Here is a 17,935-nt window from a genome sequence, read left to right as displayed (position 1 = left end):
AAATAAGTGTCTTAGTATGCGGGGGCTGCTATGACAAATACCACACACTGATTGCCTTAACAACAGGAATTTGTGGTCTCATGGTTTCAGGGGCTAGAAGTCCAAAACCAAGGTGTGAGCAAGGCCATGCTTTCTTCCAGAAGTCTGCAGCATTCTGGTGTGGGCTTGCTGCAATCCTTGGGGCTCCTTGGCTTGCCTCTCTGACTCCTGTCACACGGCAAGCCCTCTCTCCTTGTGTCTGCTCTTCTGGTTTCTGCTGTCTTCTGGCTTCTGGTTCCCTGGCTGCCTCTGAATTTCCTCTCTCAATAAGGCCTCCGGTCATAAGGATTAAGGCCCACCCTCATTCAGTCCGGCCACACCTAAGTAGGATCTTAAAAGATTCTACTCACATATGAGTCCACATCTTAATGGATAACACATCTTCAAAGGGTCCTAATATTCAAATGGGTTCACACCCACAGGAACGTGGATTAAGATTAAAAGCATGTCTGAATTCAATCTACTCCAACAAAGGAAAGAGAAATCTCTCACTGGCCTTCCACTAACAAAGCAGGGCCAACCATCTGGAAGCTGTGAAACCATAAAACCCTCCCCCTAGTCTTGTCTCCTGGTGCATTCCAGCTTCTCAAGATTCCCTTCAGCCCAGCCTCTCCTTCCCGAGGAGAGGAAAATGCAACATAAGTCACCCGGTGTGAGGAATAGGCTGTGTCCAACATGGCAACAAGCATTTGTTGTGCGCCTTCCGTGTGCCACAGCAATGGGTAAAATAGGGCCCCGACCCAGGGGTGAGATCACTGTAACAGGCAGATTTGCTATGTGCTGGGCTGGGGTTTTAGTGGATGTGCATTCACCACATGTGGGAGAAGTCAGGACAGGCTTCGGAGGGGAGCTGAGGTTGCCAGGTTGGTAAGTAGGGAAGAGCATTTGAGGCAGAGGGAACAGCATGTGTGGGAGCACAGAGGCATGAAATGGCAAGGTTTGTTAAATCGCCAGTAGGTGTGTGTTGCTGGGGTGGTCAAAAGGGAGGGGGGTGGGAGAGGGAAGCAGGGAGGAAGTGCTGAGGAAAGGTCTAGGTAGGGAGGTGAGGGCTCATTCCCTCCTTGAAACGTTTCCTGTACTTGATTCAAGCACCTTACAATCTCCAGGTGTTTTTCCTCACCTCACTGACTCTTTCTTCTCCGTCTCCCGGATTGGTTCTCCTTCATCTCCCTGCCCTTGAACATGAAAGGGCTCCAGGGTTCAGGCTTGCACTTGTCCTCTTTCTATCTACACCTCTCATCCCCTGATGAGAGTGACACCATCTATATCTTTAAATGCCATCTATACTCCCAAATGTAATCTCTCCAGACTTGTAAATCCATCTCCTTCTCAATAACTCCTCTTGGGTGTCTAATAGGCATCTTAAACTCACCATTTCCCAAAATGAACTCCCATTTTCACCCCTAAACCAGTTCCTTTCAAAGTCTTCCCCATCTCAGTTAACTGCATCTCAACCCTTCTGGTTGCCTTGGAGTCATCCTTGACTTCTTTTTCTCTCATAACCCACATCCAGTTCTGTTGGTACTCCCTTCAGAACACATATCTAGAGTCTCCTCGTCCAGTGCTATTAGCCCAGCCAAGACAGCTTTTGCATGGGTTATTAAAATTGTCTGCTAATTTGTCTTTATGCTTCTAACCATGCCTCCTCAATCTGGAAGCACAACTCTTCTCTGTTCAAAACCTTCCAAAGACTCCCCACCTCATTCATGGTGAAAGCCAAAGTGCTTACAAGGACCTACAAGTCCGTGTGTGCTCTGTTGCATTCAATCTCTGACTTTTTCCAGTTATCTCTCTCTTATTCTGCAGCCACACTGGCTTCCTGGCTTTTTGCACAACATGCTTGGAATTGCCCTACTTCAGGGCCTTTGCAATTTCTATTCTCTGTCTGGAATGTTCTTCTCTAAGATGCTGCTTTCTCCCTCACCTATTTGTTCACTTATCATCTTTTCAGTGAGGCTACCTGACTTCATTTAAAGCTGTATCCTTAGCACCTCCTCCCTGTTATTTTTTTCTTCATAGAACTTATCACTTCTAATATACTATGTAGTTCTACCTATTAATTTTGTTTCCTGTCTATCTTCCCTCACTAGAACATAGGCTCCATGAAGTCAGGTATTTTTGCTATTTGTTAAACTCCACAGCACTGGAATAATACCTGGCACAGCAGACGCTCAACATTTGTTAAATGAATGAATGGATGAGATGAGATGATGAGAAAGGCAGAGTCAGGATGAACTCCTAGATTTTTAGCCTCCAGTGCATGGCAAGACTTCTACAGCTTGTGAACTCCTTCAAAAATACTTTAGAGAGCCCTTTGCTGCTGGTTGCAAAGGCCCCTCTGCTCACTTCCACTTATCACAGAGCAGAAAAACACTGGATGTCATGTGCTCTCAGGAAATGTGTCATTCTGGATAGCTGATTTCTCAGTAGCTTTCAACCCTGAAATATTTTTATATTTACCATATTTGATGGGGAGTTCCAAAAACTCATGGCGTACTCTCCAGTCTCCCTATATAGATCTCAAATTAGCCTGCTCTTGATGAGTTTGAGTCAGTACTGTCTGCAGCAGTCACTGTGCTGGGCTGAGGACAGAGAAAACCCTTGGATGTCCTGAGAAATTAGGGTCCTATCCCAGCCAATGCCACTCCTGGACTTCATGTTTCCGGTTATTCTAGTATAATCATCAGCCTATTGGGCTGCTGGCTGTCCTTTCTGAACAGGGCCACAGTCCTTCTCCATGCCTTCTAAAATGCAGCTTCAAAATAGGATCTGAGCTTTTTCTAGTAGTGACAACATCAATAGTAGCTTCTGAGAAAGGAGATTCTCTCCTGTGGTTTAGAGTGCAAGAACCGTTGTGCATAAAATGTGGGACATCAGATCGCTTGGTCCCTGGTAGACGAGCTGACCTGAGAGCTGGTGTGTTACTGTACAACTCACAATCAAAACTGACTTTGAATGCCTTCTTCAGAAATGAAATAAAAAATAATAATAGCCTAAGAATTGTAGTAGGCTACTGGTCCAATGTTTCAAAAGAGAGAAACTGGGCTTCTAGGATTCTTAAAGGATCTGTCAGTTACTCAGCAGACTCTGCTCTTCTCCTAGAGCCCCTGATTTTTACTAATGCTTTTCCCTGCTTCCCACTCCATGCAGAGATCACCAGCTACAGCCCCACTCTTCCTTCTTGCCTTTTCTGCATCCACATGCCTGAATTCCTTTATTCAGCATCTGCTCTGACTCAAGGGAGCAAAGAAACTATTTTGCATTTTGGAGCCATTTGGGCACCTGGAGGACAAATTCCCTCTTCTAGGCCCAGCACAATTTTCTCAAAACCTATCTCAGGAAGGATCCATCAAAAATTATCTGCCAATTGCCCTACCAATCAGGCCTGTGCCAGCCCCTTTTCCCCATGTCCATTCACCATGGCAGTAGACAACTGGAGTCAGAGTTTGCTACTCCACCATTTAGACTTGCCCATTACTAGATGGCCCACCTGCAAGGCCCTCATTCCAGACAGTGAGTCCTGGAGGTGACCAGACACCCTGTTCCAGATGCCCCCTCTGCGTCTGACTGATGCAGAATCCGCTCCCCCCACCCCAGGCCTAACTGGTGCCTCTCACCTTTGCATACAAGGAGACCTGTACCTGAACTCCGGCAACACTGAACTGAAGACAGACATCCCTTCCCCCTTTGTAGAAGATGCTAGCATCATCAGGTAGGAGGACTCTGTGCAAAATCATTTAACAATATCTTTTTAAAACCTATCAACTGGAAACATCCTGGAAATGGAGTTTTCTCTACTTCTGTTAGCCCAGAGCTGGACCTGTGCCAATACATGAAGCAGGCAGATAAAACAAAGGAATGGTTAAGTTGATCGGGCTACCAAGCCATTTGGTCTGATACCTAGAGATAGTCCAGAGTGAGGGATATTTTTAGGTGGTGGATTGGATGTGTGAAAAGAACACCATTTTAGAATTCTGCAGAAATTGGCCCACTTTCTCTTCAGTCCCATGAGCTGTTAGAAGGCCAAGAGCCAGAGAGTAATCTATTCAACTGATTCCCTTGGGCTCTGAAAGAAGTGATAAGTTTCCCCAGTCCTGCCTCCTGGCTGCAGGATTCTCCCTCCTAGAGTAGAGCAACCTTGCAGACTGGCAGGTTTGCATACAGTACCCCTCAGCTAAGTTGCTTTCTATAGAGCACGTGGTTGTAGAGCCCAAGCATCCCTCCAAGGACAAGAAGGCAGTGCTGGCAGCAGTAGCCAGGCTTCCCTTATCTTATAGGCAGATAGGTAACTATGGCAACAATTGACCTTTACTGAGCACTTGATATGTGCCAAGCACTGTGCTGAGCACTTGACATATATCCCATCATCCAGGGCAGCCTGCGTGAGTAAGACACAATGGCATTTGCCAATATTTCCTGTCATTAGTCCATTTAGTCAGAAAAGTGTCCAGGTGTAGTGATAAAGTCCCTGGTTTCTGCAGAGAGGAAGTGATGATGCAGCTAAACCCCATCTTCCTTGTGCAGAGCACAGAGGGCCTCCCACTCGAGCACAGAAGCTCTGTCACCTTCCCCTGTCACCAGCACTGGACCACCACTCATTCTGGACCTTAATAGGCTTCCTGAAACCTGCACAGAGCCCAGATCCACAGAGGAGAATGTTTGCAGGCTACAGGTTCTCTTCTCAGTTGTTTAGTAAGTATTTACTGATTACATGGTATGTGTCAGTCCCAGCATTTGAAATATGTTAGTGAACAATACAATTGTATTAGTCAGGGTTCTCTAGGGAAACAGAACCAACATGAGATAGCTGTAAATATTACGAGATTTTATACAAGTGTCTCATGCAACTGTGGGAATGCACAAGTCCAAATTCCATAGGGCAGGCTGCAAGCTGGCATGCCAATGAAGGTTACTGATGAATTCCCCAGCAGAAGCTGGCTGGCTGAAGTAGAGATAGAAATTCTCTCTTCTGACTGCTGAAGTCATCACTTCTCCTTTTAAAGCCTTCAACTGACTGGATGAAATTTCTCTCATTGGTGAAGGCCATCTCCTCAGTTGATTATAGATGTAATCGGCCATAGACATAATCAACTTACTGATGATTTAAATCCGTGAAACGTCCTCACAGTAACAGGCCAGTACTTGCATGATCACACAACCGGGCACCATTACTTGGCCAAGATGACTCATGAACTTCAACATCACAATGATCCCTGTCCTCAAAGAGCTTACACTCTAGCACGTGTGTAGGAGAAAATAAACAATAGGCATAGTAAGTAACTAAATTATATAGTATGTTCAAAGCTGACAAGACCATGGACCTAATTAGAGCTAGAGGAAGGGGAATGGGAAGAGGAAAAGGTAGGGGAGTGCAAGCTTCAGTTTTAAATAGAGTAGTCCCAGGAGGCCTCATTGAGAAGGTGACTTTGAGCATATATGAAGGAAGTGACTTGACACCATAATATGTAGGGGAAGTGAAGGCCAGGCAAAGGGATCAGCTGATGCAAAGGCCCTGTATCATGAGCGTGTCTGATGTGTTTGAGGAGGAGCAAGGAGACCAGTGTGGCTGGAGTAGAGTGAGGGAAAAAGAAAGCATCAGCTGTGCTCAGAGAGGAAAAAGGGAAAGAGTGCAGACCATGGAGGGCCTGCCAGGCCACTGCAAGACTTTCAGCCTTTACAACGAGTGAGATGAGAGCCACCGAGAGTTATGAGGAAAGAAGGGGCAAGATCTGATTTCCATCTTAAAGGCATTGCTCCAGCTACGGCGTTGAGAATAGAAGGCAGGCATCAAGTGTAGCAGCAGGGAGATGAGTCAGGGGTCTGTCACCATAATTCAGGTGAGACAGGATGGCAGAGGTGAATAGTGGTTGTATTTTGAAGGTTGTATTTTGAAGGCAGAGTCCCGAAGGATGTCTTGATAGATGCTTCCACTCCCTGTGAGATCTGAGAGAAAGGTAAGAGGACCACTTTCCTCCTGACACCACAAGTCAACATTTAAAAAACTTCCACTGGTTTCCAGAAAGACGGAGTTTTCATCACTTCACGAGATTATTCCTAATTAGGAACACTACCGCGACAAGATGCCGAGCTGTTAGCCAAGCGGAGTACATGCTAAGCCTCGCAGAAGAGGTGTCATTTCTGCGCCTGAGTAAAATCCCCTTCTCCACCTGGCTCCGGCATGGTCTGTCCTGCCCTCGTTCGGCGGGGAGCAGGGATTAAGACCTGGTTTTTGGAACCAAAATTCCTGGGTTCAAATCCGGACACAGAAACTTAGCACCTGAGTAAACTTGGACAAGAGATTTAAACCTCCCCAATCCTCAGTTTCAACAGAGAGGAATAATCTATTTGTCACTGGGTTCGGTGCACAGTGGCCAGACTAGTGATTCCGCGTTTTCAGTCCCGGCACCTCTTCAGGGTGCTCCACAGCACCACCTAGGGGCAATGTGCCCCTCCCCGTCGCAGCGTGGACGGCGGAGACCGAGTTCCACTGCCCGGGAGAAGTCGGGGGCACTCCCTCAGGGACCCCCGAGGCCATGAGCTCCTTGCGCTCTGTGTGAGAAAAACTTCAGAAGGGCAGTTCGATCCTGTGGGGTCAGGAATCTCTCCATGCTTAGAGATAGAATCTGTAATTACTCCCACAGATTATTATTATTTTTTTCCTTTTGGAGGTCCCTGTTAATCCAGACCTGCTCAGAAAGAACAGCCAGAGTAGAAAGTGAAACAACAAGCCAAAAATGATGCATTCTTTGTATGGATGTAGTGGTGATGTGTGAGATGCCAAAGAAATATTTTTTACACCACTTGTGTGAGAATAGCTGAAATGTCAACACTATGTTTCATTGACATCTGTTTTTCCTCATCTGATACCTCCCTTTTATTTTATTATTTTAAGTATTCCTTATGTTCGAGGCTAATTTTCACCCTCAGAGTGTAAGCAAATGCCTGGAAAAAAATTACCTTAACCAAAAGAAAGATGCCTTGTAGTCATTGGTAGCAGCAAAAGCAAAAGTGTCAGCTGAATTGAAGCCATTTCAACATTAAATTTCTGGTACTTGCCTACAGTTTAGATAATCAAACATAATGCAAATACTGCATTATGATTAAGAATGAATGGGGAAGCCTGTGTTCTAGAAAGGTGTGTGGGGGAATGGTGGGGGAGGGTGGGGTAGGGACTGATACTGGCACAGCTTTTAAATCAACTACAATCTTCTTTAGGACTTAGTAACACAAGGTATCTGCTCATCATTGTTATATAACTGCCCCCACTGCACATCACTACTGCATGCATGTGTGATCATGGTCTCACACACAAAAAGACACCACAAACACACACCTGCATACTATGCATGCACACACAGCTACATGGCACCTGAGAAAACAGGTGTATGACACACATGCCCAACATACACACACCCTTATGAAACACAAACATGCAGGGTCAATAAACACATGCCCACAAGACACACATGAGCACCCACATTTCAGGAACATGTGTGCACTGCCCAACATCAACATCACACAGCACACAAGCACCATGCACCCACATAGAATGTGTGTAACACACAGCTGCACCCTCCTCCCGCATCCTTTGTCTTTTCTCTTGTGCATCACCACCCTAGCCTCAATATGCTGTTAAAAGCAACTCACTTGGGTAGGGAAAAGAGCTGCCTAGACCATCTCAACTTCAATTTTGCTGTCAATGTCCCCAGGAATCTTGGAGGCTATCACATAGATCCCATAATCATCACTGTGGGGCCACAATCAATACCACCTTCCCAGTACAATTTGTGAAGCCCTTTGAATTAAAATCAAGCCAGTCCATGGACCAGAGATGGTACAATGTGTCCTGTCTATAAAAACCTGAACATAGTGTTAAGTGAAGATTTGATACAATTATTTGAACAAAGTATGAGAGCTGATATGAGTTAAACTTGGGACAAGTGGTTTCATTGAAAAGTTTTACAGCTAGAAAAATTATTCCATATACAGTAAAGTAGAGAATCTTGGACTTGAATTCCCAATTTACCCTTATGTATTTCATGGCTTTAAAATTGATACAAGTGTATTAGCTAGGATTTGGTTAGCTGTCAAGTGACAAAAAACTCAAAATAATAGTAACTTAAACAAGATAGAAGAGAAGAAATAAGTCTCTCTCATGTAGATGAAGGTTGTCCAGGTCTGGTACGGTAGCTCTATGATTAACAAGGACCCAAACGTCTTCTCTTGTTGCTCCAACACCCTCACATATGGTTTCTACTTCAGGGTCCAAAATAGCTGCTCTGGCTCCAGCCATCATGCTCACATTCTGACCAGCAAGAAGGAGGAAAGAGAAGAGGCATGGCATGCTTCCTCCCTTCAAGGACACTTTCTGGAAGATGCCATAGAACACAACCACTTCTAGCTCACTGATCAGGACTTAGTCACCTGACCACATCTGGATGCAAAGGAGGCCTAGAAATACGATATTTATTTTAAGTGGCCATGTGCCAAGTTAAAACTGGGGGTTCCATTACCATAGTATAGAGAACAGCTATTGGGAGATAACTTGGTTTCCACCACACATTAAAAGAAAGGAATGAAAATAGCCTCCAAGCAGAGGCAATCACTGCTAACATTCTGATATGTAGCATTTACATGTATATGTATATATAATTTCTTTACAAAACTGGGTGCCTACTGTATACCCTGTTTTTTGTTTTCACTTTGTGATATTTTGTGAATGTTTTTTATTACTATATATATATATAGAGAGAGAGAGAGAGAGTGTGAGAGAGAGAGAGAGAGAAAGAGAGAGAGACCTGTTTTTTAACAATTCAAAAGAAAAATCAAATCCTCCTCCACCTAATAAAATAAGCATGTTATTCAAGGCACTTAAATCAATAATTCTTGGCTGATGCATCATTTGCTAATTCCACATCAAGCAAAAAGATGGGAGGAATTGAGAATCCTCAAGAGGGCGGGGTCCCTGGCTCCAGGCACACACGAGCCACGTAGACACCCCTGAGAATGCAGATGTAAAGAATGGACCCTTGGTGGGGCTCCCTTCTGTGTACAGGGGAAGGAAGTCTGGGGCAGGGAGGATTGGCTTCCTCCTCATCTCCAGTTGAGCCCTGAAGTGCTGCTGGCTAGAAAAGAGAGCTCCTGATATTTTGGGAAAATTATTTTATGGATTCTGCATAGTACTTAGGGCTTTATTCCCTTAGCAACCTCCCCTAGGTTTTAGAATCCTTTTCAAAAGATCAGGGGATTACATTTCAGATAAGCATCCAGACTGGTGACTTATCGTAGCAGCAACTCAGAAATACCAGTTCCTGTTTGTGCTCATTTAATAGGCCTGCTTTATTTACGTAGTACCCACAAGTGTGTCACAGAAAACATCCTACATTCTGCTCACCCCTGCTTCACAGTCTTCCTAAAGCATTAATTCTTTGTCAACCCTCTGCTCAGAATTCTTCCACAGGTTCCTATTTCCTTCTGCCCCAAATCCAAACTCCTGTACTTCACTTTCTGCACCCTCCATAATCTGCTCACTGACCCCCTAAGTGAATCCCTGTCCCTGACCACACACTGCACCGAAGCCAAGGGCACCTCAGTTCTCCTTTCCAGAGCTGAGACCTTTTTTTTTTTTTTCACAAAGTGAGGCTTTGGGAACCAAATGGACTCTGTCATTTATAAGCTATGTACTCTAGAATGTTAATTAACCCTTTTGCGTCTGTTTTCTCACGTGTTAAATGGGAATAATAACTGTTCCAGGGGAGCATGTAAGGTGCATGTAAGGTGCACTGTGTCTGCTCCATGGCAAGAGATTAAGTCAACGTGACTTTCTTCTCCCTACTCCCTTCTCCAGTAATTATTTCCCTCTGTCTATGGCCTCCTCTCTGCTCAGACTTTGCAGCGGGTTGTGTTCCAGCTGGATGCTGCTGGTTCCAGGCTGCTGTGTACCTTTCTCTCACTGTTGCTGGCATCCCTTCGATGCTGAGTCTTAATCCCTGACCTCCCTGGGGAATCTGAATGTCTAATGTAAGTGAATAGGGAATTAAACGTTGTTTCATCTCCCCAATGTAACACTGTGTAACCATCAAAATGATTATCATAAGGACTTTTCCATTTTCCATCTATTATCTGATGGTATTATCCTTCTCACTCCCAACTTTCATAAAGAATTAGAAGCCATCAAGAAGGCAATCCTTTGATTTCCTGGCTCCCCACTTAAAATTCCCATGGATCAGCACTCATGGGCTCCTGTCCTTCCCGGCCCTGCCCCTTTCTCAGGTTAAGCTCTCCATCTGTCTCCCAGACTCTCTTTGTCTTTGTTTCCCAGCAGCTCTGCCCCCCAAATAGCAATTCTCTCTGAAATCAACCTCACCTTCTCAGCTGTCTCTTTCCACTTCACATCTCTTCCAGTTTTAGGGAAAGGCTCTCCTTTTTATCTATATCTCTATCTAGTTACTGTCTTATTGCTCTCTTCCCCTTCAAGCTAAACATTGTTAGAGACTTTTTACCTCTCATTTACACTCCATTTCCCTTGAATCTGGCTGCCCGCCATCCCCAGGCTTTCAGAGACATCAATAAGAATCTAGTTGCTAAGTTAAGTGAATGCTTTTCCTTCCTTGACCTTACCTTATTTGACCTCTTAGGGTATAATTTGACTCTCCCCCTCTGGAAACCCATTTATCCTTTGATTTGCACACACAACCTTCTCTTCTCTGACAGAGGCTGGGTTTTTATGACAAGCCCTGCCTCTCTGACTGCTCTTTTCAACTTTCTTTATGGCTACCTCTTCCTCTATCCATCCTGTAAAGACTGTTCCCCAAAGGACTCTCGCTGGTCCTCTTCTTCAACTCCCTTCAACTGGAGTCAGACAACTGGGGTTCAAATTTTGACTCTCACTTTCCAACCATGCAGCAAGTTACCTTGCCTCCAGATGCCTCAGTTTTCTCTTCTGTAAAATAGGGATAATAATGGGACCCACCCCATGTGGTGCCTACTAAATGCCATGCATTCAGTGAGTGATAGCCATTATTGTTATTGTTGTTGTTGTTGTTGTTATTTGATGGCGATGCCCTAGTCTACTTTTCCAGCCTAATGCTCTGCTGACTTTCAGACCAATCCTGATATTCAACATTCTACTGGAAATCTGCATCTGGATGTCCTACCTCAAACTCGATATATCTACAGTTGCATTAATTATTTTGCCTCATCCTTTATATCTTCACTCCTTTTATTTACCTTTATCTACCCACCTACCCACACACTTCCAGGTACGTTCCATAAAATACTCCAAGTGGAATTCCCCAAGCTTATTTCCCAACCACCAGAACAGTGAAATACTGAAATGGTGAATACGGAAAATGCTGAGGTCCTAGATGAGGGCAGAACTATAAGACGGAAGGAGCTGGGTCCCTGGACTGACCATGAGAAAGGCTGCCTGCCAGTTTGGAAGAGCTGTTTGAACTTCACACTTAAGAAACAATCCATTAATGCTTCATACCACTGAGATTTGAAGAACTATCTTTTACAGCAGCTATCATTGCCTCAGCTAATAGAAAGTCCACTTCTCCAATCCCCACTGCCACTACCCTCCATTAAGTCTTCATAATCCCTTGTGTAGCTCACTGCAACAGCCTCCTAATAGATCTGTCTGAATCTTACCCTTCACTAATCAGTTCTCCATACAGTTGTTGGTGGGGCCTTCATGAGTTGCTAGACACATTCATGTCTGATTATGTCAACCACCTGTGCTTAAGAAAATTTGTCACTGGCTCCCCATTATATTCAGACTAAAATCCAAACTCCTGCCATGGCATAGGAGGCCCCTCATGGATGGCCCCACCCACCTGGTGTATCTCTGCTCCTGTTCTTTTGTCTTACATGCCAGCCAAAATTAACTACCCTCCATCCTAACAACATGTCCCAGGCTCCTGGACTTCATGCCTTTGCACATGCAGCTCCCTTTGTTCGGAACATCCTCCCATCTGTTCCTTGGCTACATGATTGTTACTCATCCTTCAAGAGTCAGCTTGGGCATCACCTTTTCTGAGAGGCCTTGCCTGACTCCTGCAGGCTGGGTGGGAGTCTCCTCCTGAGTGTTCCTTTCCCTTGTGATTAACTCTACTATAACACTGTTCTCTTAGAATACATTTACTTGTCTCTGAGGACAGGGGCATATTTTGGCATCTTCATTTTCTGGCATAATGTCTAGAACATAGTAGGTGTTCAATAAAATAAATAAATGAATAGACAAAAGTATGAAAAATAACTACATGTAACAGAAACATATCAATGACATGCCCTTTATTAATATAAATGAAAAGTGTACACTGTATATAGCATGCAATATACCTACATAAAATACATATGCATGTGGATAAATACTGCTAATAGTCATTCAATAGACACTTATGAACACCTACTCTCTGTCACTAATGGAAAGATTAATTAAAAGTGGCCCATCCCCTTAAGATCTTTACAGTCTCAAGAAATAAAAACAGTCTTAGTTAGCTGATAGGAATATGGCTGAATGTTTTTCTTTCAAGTTTCCCTTTAATTTTTTAAACAATACACTTAAAAGCAGCCTATAAAACAGAACAAGATTATCTAAAAATACTGCTCGTAGTTAATAGTGAAGTTCTAAAATTCAACCTCCATTATTTTGGATTCATCTATCCAAAGTATCATCTTACTTCCATGAAGTTGTCAATGTCTTGTTCACAATGAATTTGTCTACTTGAACAAGTGACAGGAAGCCCATGATGGACCTAACTGTGCCATCTAGTTTAAGGGCAGCCTTTCCTTTCCTACAAAGCAGAAGCCCTGGGGTAAGGTGGGCTGTGGAGTCTCTATGCCAGATGTGGGGAAGAACCCTTTTTTGAATTACTTATCCCTAGGCCCTTGCTGCCCTGACCTTCAGGGACAGCTGAGGGAGCAGAGGCCAAGGACTGGGAGAGGGGAAAGCACCAGTCCAGCACACAGGGAACCCCTGCACACACTGCCCCGTGACTTGGAGGCTGAAGATGATGGTGACATCTCTGCTCCTCCTTGTACGGCTCATCAGGGCTCACCTGCCCACATATCTCAGCCAGAGTGAACCTGAAACCAGGGGGCAGGAGAGCCAGGCCAGGGAAGAGGAAGACAGAGGGACATTCTCTTCTTCCCTACAGCTCCAGGACCTTCCATAGTCTCTAGCGTACTAGCAGCCCTTAGTAATTATGGCTGTGAATGAAATGAACCCATTCCATGCTCAGGTCTCCTACTGATGCCCCCTGTGTCCTCAGACAACTCACTTCACCTCTCTGAGCCTCAGTTGCCCCATCTGCAAAGATATCAACCCCGAACTCAATGTAATTTCTTCAAATAATAAAAAGAGATAATGAGTGTGAACCCCTTTGTAAGCTTTAAAGCCTTCTGAAAATGTAGGGCAGGAAGGATTAGAACACTGTCTTCATGTTACTTTTCAAATATACCAAATAGAGAAAACTTTCTCATTAACATGCTCACACTTAACAACATAGGTAATCTAAGTTGTATGGCTGTATGTTTCTCCATGAAATTCAATAAAATTATTCTCACTCTTTATGGAAAAGACATATGTACTTAAATGCTATTATTTTCCCTTTGTTTCTCATGCAAAAGATGTTGCTCACCATTGAATTAAATAAAAATTCTCAAGTGTCCTGCACAGTTTTCTGCATCCTGTGGACAAGTTGTGATGATAATGGTGGTCCGCTCCTTATCTGAATTTGGTGGGAACATCAGGTGATGGTGACTCGGGTTAACAAATCTTTGGAGGGGAGACTGCTCACCTGGCATGAAGTGGAACATCCATGATATCTTTTGTACATGCTGGGAAGTAGGTCACCTTGTACGTTATGACACACTGGTGATGCCCGAGGATGAAAGGAAACCCCAGGCACTGGTGGAGCAGGAAAAAAAGTAGGCATTTTGTGTATCATTCATCTACCTCTGCATAAGTTCCCAAAAGGTTACACTCTACTCAACATCCTGGATCTGGCCAAGCAAAATACAGTGTTCAGTGGCCTTTTGTGATTCCTGCCTCTTTTAACAACAACCTTTCTTTTTTTTCAGTGCAATTTTATTAAGATATATCCACACATCATACAATCCATCCAAAGTATCCTATCAGTGGTTCACAGTATCATCAGATAGTTCTGTATGCATCATCACAATCAGTTTTAGACGATTTTCATTACTCAAAAAAAAAGAAAAAGAGAAAGCCCAAACCATCTTATACCCCTCATCTGCTGCTATCATTGACACCTAGCTTTGGTGTGGTACATCTGTTACTGTTGATGAAAGAATTTTAAGATATGACTGTTAACTATAGTCCATATTTTGCAATAGGTGCGATTTTTCCCATATACCATTCTATTATTAACTCCCTGTAATAGTTTCACACATTTGTTCTTGTTCATGGAAGAAATTGTTTATATACTTTTACTGCTAATCACAGTCATCGTCCACCACAAGATTTACGGTGTTATACAGATTCATTCTTTAACTTCTGCCTTTCCTTCTGGTGGCATATATAACTCTAAACTTCCCCTATCAATCACATTCACACACCATTCAGCACTAACAACCTTTCTTAATAACCAGTTTCATACATCTCACCAAGCACCTGCTCTCTTCCTGAGCTCCAGCACAAGTACCTGAGCACCACCAGATAGACTTATAGTTCCCAGGAGAAAATTGTACCACTTATCCTTAAGAACCAAATAGAGGGAGTGTGTGTGTCTCTGCAGATGCCTGGAGAGAGAGAGAGGCCAGAATTGCTAGTGTGGGTCTTTCTAACCTAGGTTTATAAGCGTCTAGACAACTTGGCTGACTGCAGCTCTGATTTTGTAAAACAGAATTGACTTGCAAAGATCTGGGCCAGAGGGGGCACACCTGGGAAGTAGCTGTGAACTCAGTACTGAGAAAGGTGGCAGATGCTGAGGTATCCTGAGATCTTTGGCAGAATTGAAGGCCCAGAATAACCTGAATCAGAACCAGAGCTTAGAGCTCCCTGATGAGCCACTGAGTTCAACAAGGTCAAGAGAGAACCAAGTGTCAGCCCTTGTCTTGGTTCAGAAAGGAGTTTCTGGGTGAGTGTGGAAAATTTAAGGTCTGCAGAGGAGGTCTGATTAGTGTCTTAAACTGAAATTACACTAAGTGACTTGAAGCTAGATTGCTGCTAAAATTCCTTTGTTGTAGCTATTCCAAACTCCAATCCACTACCTCAGGATTTCATCACACACTAAACTGAGAGTGGGATTTTTTGAGAGCTTAGCTGAATGTTCTCCACCCTGGCTGCTTACAGTCTTTAGAAAATATTAATGCCTGGGCCTCATTCTAGACTAAATGAATCAGAATCTCTAGGTGAGGGAGTCAAGTATGAGTAGTTTTTCTTTTTCAGCTTTTTGTGTGATTCTAATGTGAAGTTAAGGTTAAGAATCACTGCTTAGGCTGAGATAAGCAAGAGTTACCAAAGGGAACCAGAGAAAAAGCTGTGATTGAGAGGTCATGATTCCTGGGCATAACCTCAAAAACAAGGAAAGTTTCCTCATGTTCATGTGTGGGTAGTGCTGGAATACAAAGGCACCAGAGAACATGATGTGTATGTCACAGGACTGGCAATAATGAGTTTTATCTGTGACTATCACCAGAAACCAAACTTTGCAGATCCCAAAAACATAACCAGAACCGGGCAAGTCAGTGGGTGAATAATACATTTGACTGTGTGTTTCAATCAAGTGCCAAGGATTCAGAACAGAAACCCACTCAAGGTAGCTCAAGAATAGGAAAGTTTGTGGTAGAGACACAGGGGAATTTCAAGACATTCAGGGCAAGTGAACTCCCAGAGCCAGGAACTAGACACTCAGGGACTGAGATTACCTTCCATATTTCAGTCGTTGATCTCGTTCGTCTCTGTTCTTCTGTGAACATCTGCTTCATTCTCTTATTGCAACTGACTTCTGATTACTCAAGGTCTGAAATGAGGGCACCAGCCCTAATGTATCATGATCTTTCATCTCCAGAGCCTCATATTGACTGACCATAGTCATGGGGACTCAGTTCAAATTTTCAAGAAAGGGAATCTGGTCATGGTCCAGCAGAGGATGGCTGGTCCTGTCTAACCTGGGATCAGGTGTCAATCTTTTCCCATAAGCCAGGCTGAGAGTGGAAAGTGTTATATAGTTCACAGGCTGAGCATTCTAGAAAACCACTAATGTATGAGCTGTGGGCAGGGCAGACAATGAAGTATATCTAGAACCTGTCCACAACCCATCAACCACACACCTTTCTTTTTTTCTCATCTTCTGCCTCTCAGGTGAAGTGGGCATGAAAAGATAAGGAAGGGCTTAAAAGAATGTGCCCTGCCTGCTGTCTGGTTTCAGTCTAGCATCTGCAATAGGCAATTACAGACTGGTATCACGTAAGGATAATCTACAAACCCTCTATCAGCATTTATATGCATGATTCTATGTGTGTCGTTTTCCTCCTAAAACCACTGAGAAGTCGATTCTTGGCAATGGTGAAAGCCTGAGAATGTACAAACAGAGATCCTGTGGTGGATCCAATTTCAATCCCATGCTTTCTGCAGCATAGTGGCATTTTAAAATGTAACATATTTAGACATTAAGGAGAATTCCCCTTCCTTTGGGCCTTTATCTGATGGTTTTGAAAAAATTGTGGTTAACATGTTGTTATAGTGGTTTGCTAGTTCACTTGATAGCCTCTGAAGTAACATTCTTGGCTCTTAGATGACAGTCTGGTACTGAAACCCAAAATGGCTCTTTTCAGAAATTTAGAACTTCAGCCAAGTTTTGGATTCATGAAAATGATGGTGTGTGAATTTTATAAACTCCCCAAATGGAGAAATTGTGTGTAAGCTTATTTTTTAGTCCAACATTGGATATTGAAGCTGTTAAAATAAAATATTAGACAAGATTATTTACCTGAGTTTATTTGAGCAGTTTACAATTTGTAAGTTGGTTAATATTCAAACTGTATGTGGAAACTAGTGATGGGCTGGTGTGGGAAGGGGAAGCTGATATAGGACAAACATGGAAGTTGATGAGGAAATGCTCTGATTGGCTGATAGCTAAGTTTCTATTTTACTTAGGGGGAGGCTTACAAAGTGGGGAACAGATATACATTGATTATTACAGTATGCTTGTTTATTCTGATGAGCCATCTCTACTGGACCAAAACTAGTTTCATATCAGGTGTTGCTTAAAGGCAATTCTGTAGGATGCATTCCATTGTTTCATTTTTTTCAGAAAGCCCCCACAGGTCAACTATTTTGTCTTCTGGAAAATCCTTTCCTGGAAAGGGGTCCCTCCTGGCAATGCTCACTGCAGGAGGGTATTTATTTTACTTAACATGGCAAAGAATTGAACCATCCCCAGTCCTTCTTTCCTCTAATTCAGTTTAGCTATGTTGAGGCAGGTGTAGTCTGGACTTGGGAGCCATATTTACAGGGAACAGACCAGGTGAAAATTCCCCACCTCAAGCTTGTGGACAATCTGAATATATTTTTCCTTTGGTCCCCTGGGGCTAGAGGCAAAGTGAGGCCAGGAGGGGGGAAGAGAGTGCACAGGAAGAAGTGGGAGAAGTATCAATAACAAATATTGTCTGTTTTCAGTTTGTCCAGAGCACTTGGTCCCTGAAAACCATGGCTGTTGCCTTAGCATGATGCTATCATACCAATGTGCACAATAGCATAGCTATTGGAGTTTCTGGCTGATGAAAAAAAAAAGAAGTCTAATACTTGTATTTTACTGACAAAACACCTTTAAACCAAAAGGATGATCTATCTGTGCTGAAAATAAAACTGCCTGCTGAAGTCTGGTGCAGCTGAGTTATCACTATTTTTGTCCTGTAATTTATTTTA

The sequence above is a fragment of the Choloepus didactylus genome, chromosome 7 (assembly GCF_015220235.1).
Source record: "Choloepus didactylus isolate mChoDid1 chromosome 7, mChoDid1.pri, whole genome shotgun sequence".
In the NCBI taxonomy this organism is placed as follows: domain Eukaryota; kingdom Metazoa; phylum Chordata; class Mammalia; order Pilosa; family Megalonychidae; genus Choloepus; species Choloepus didactylus.
Note: the sequence above shows the minus strand (reverse complement) of the source record.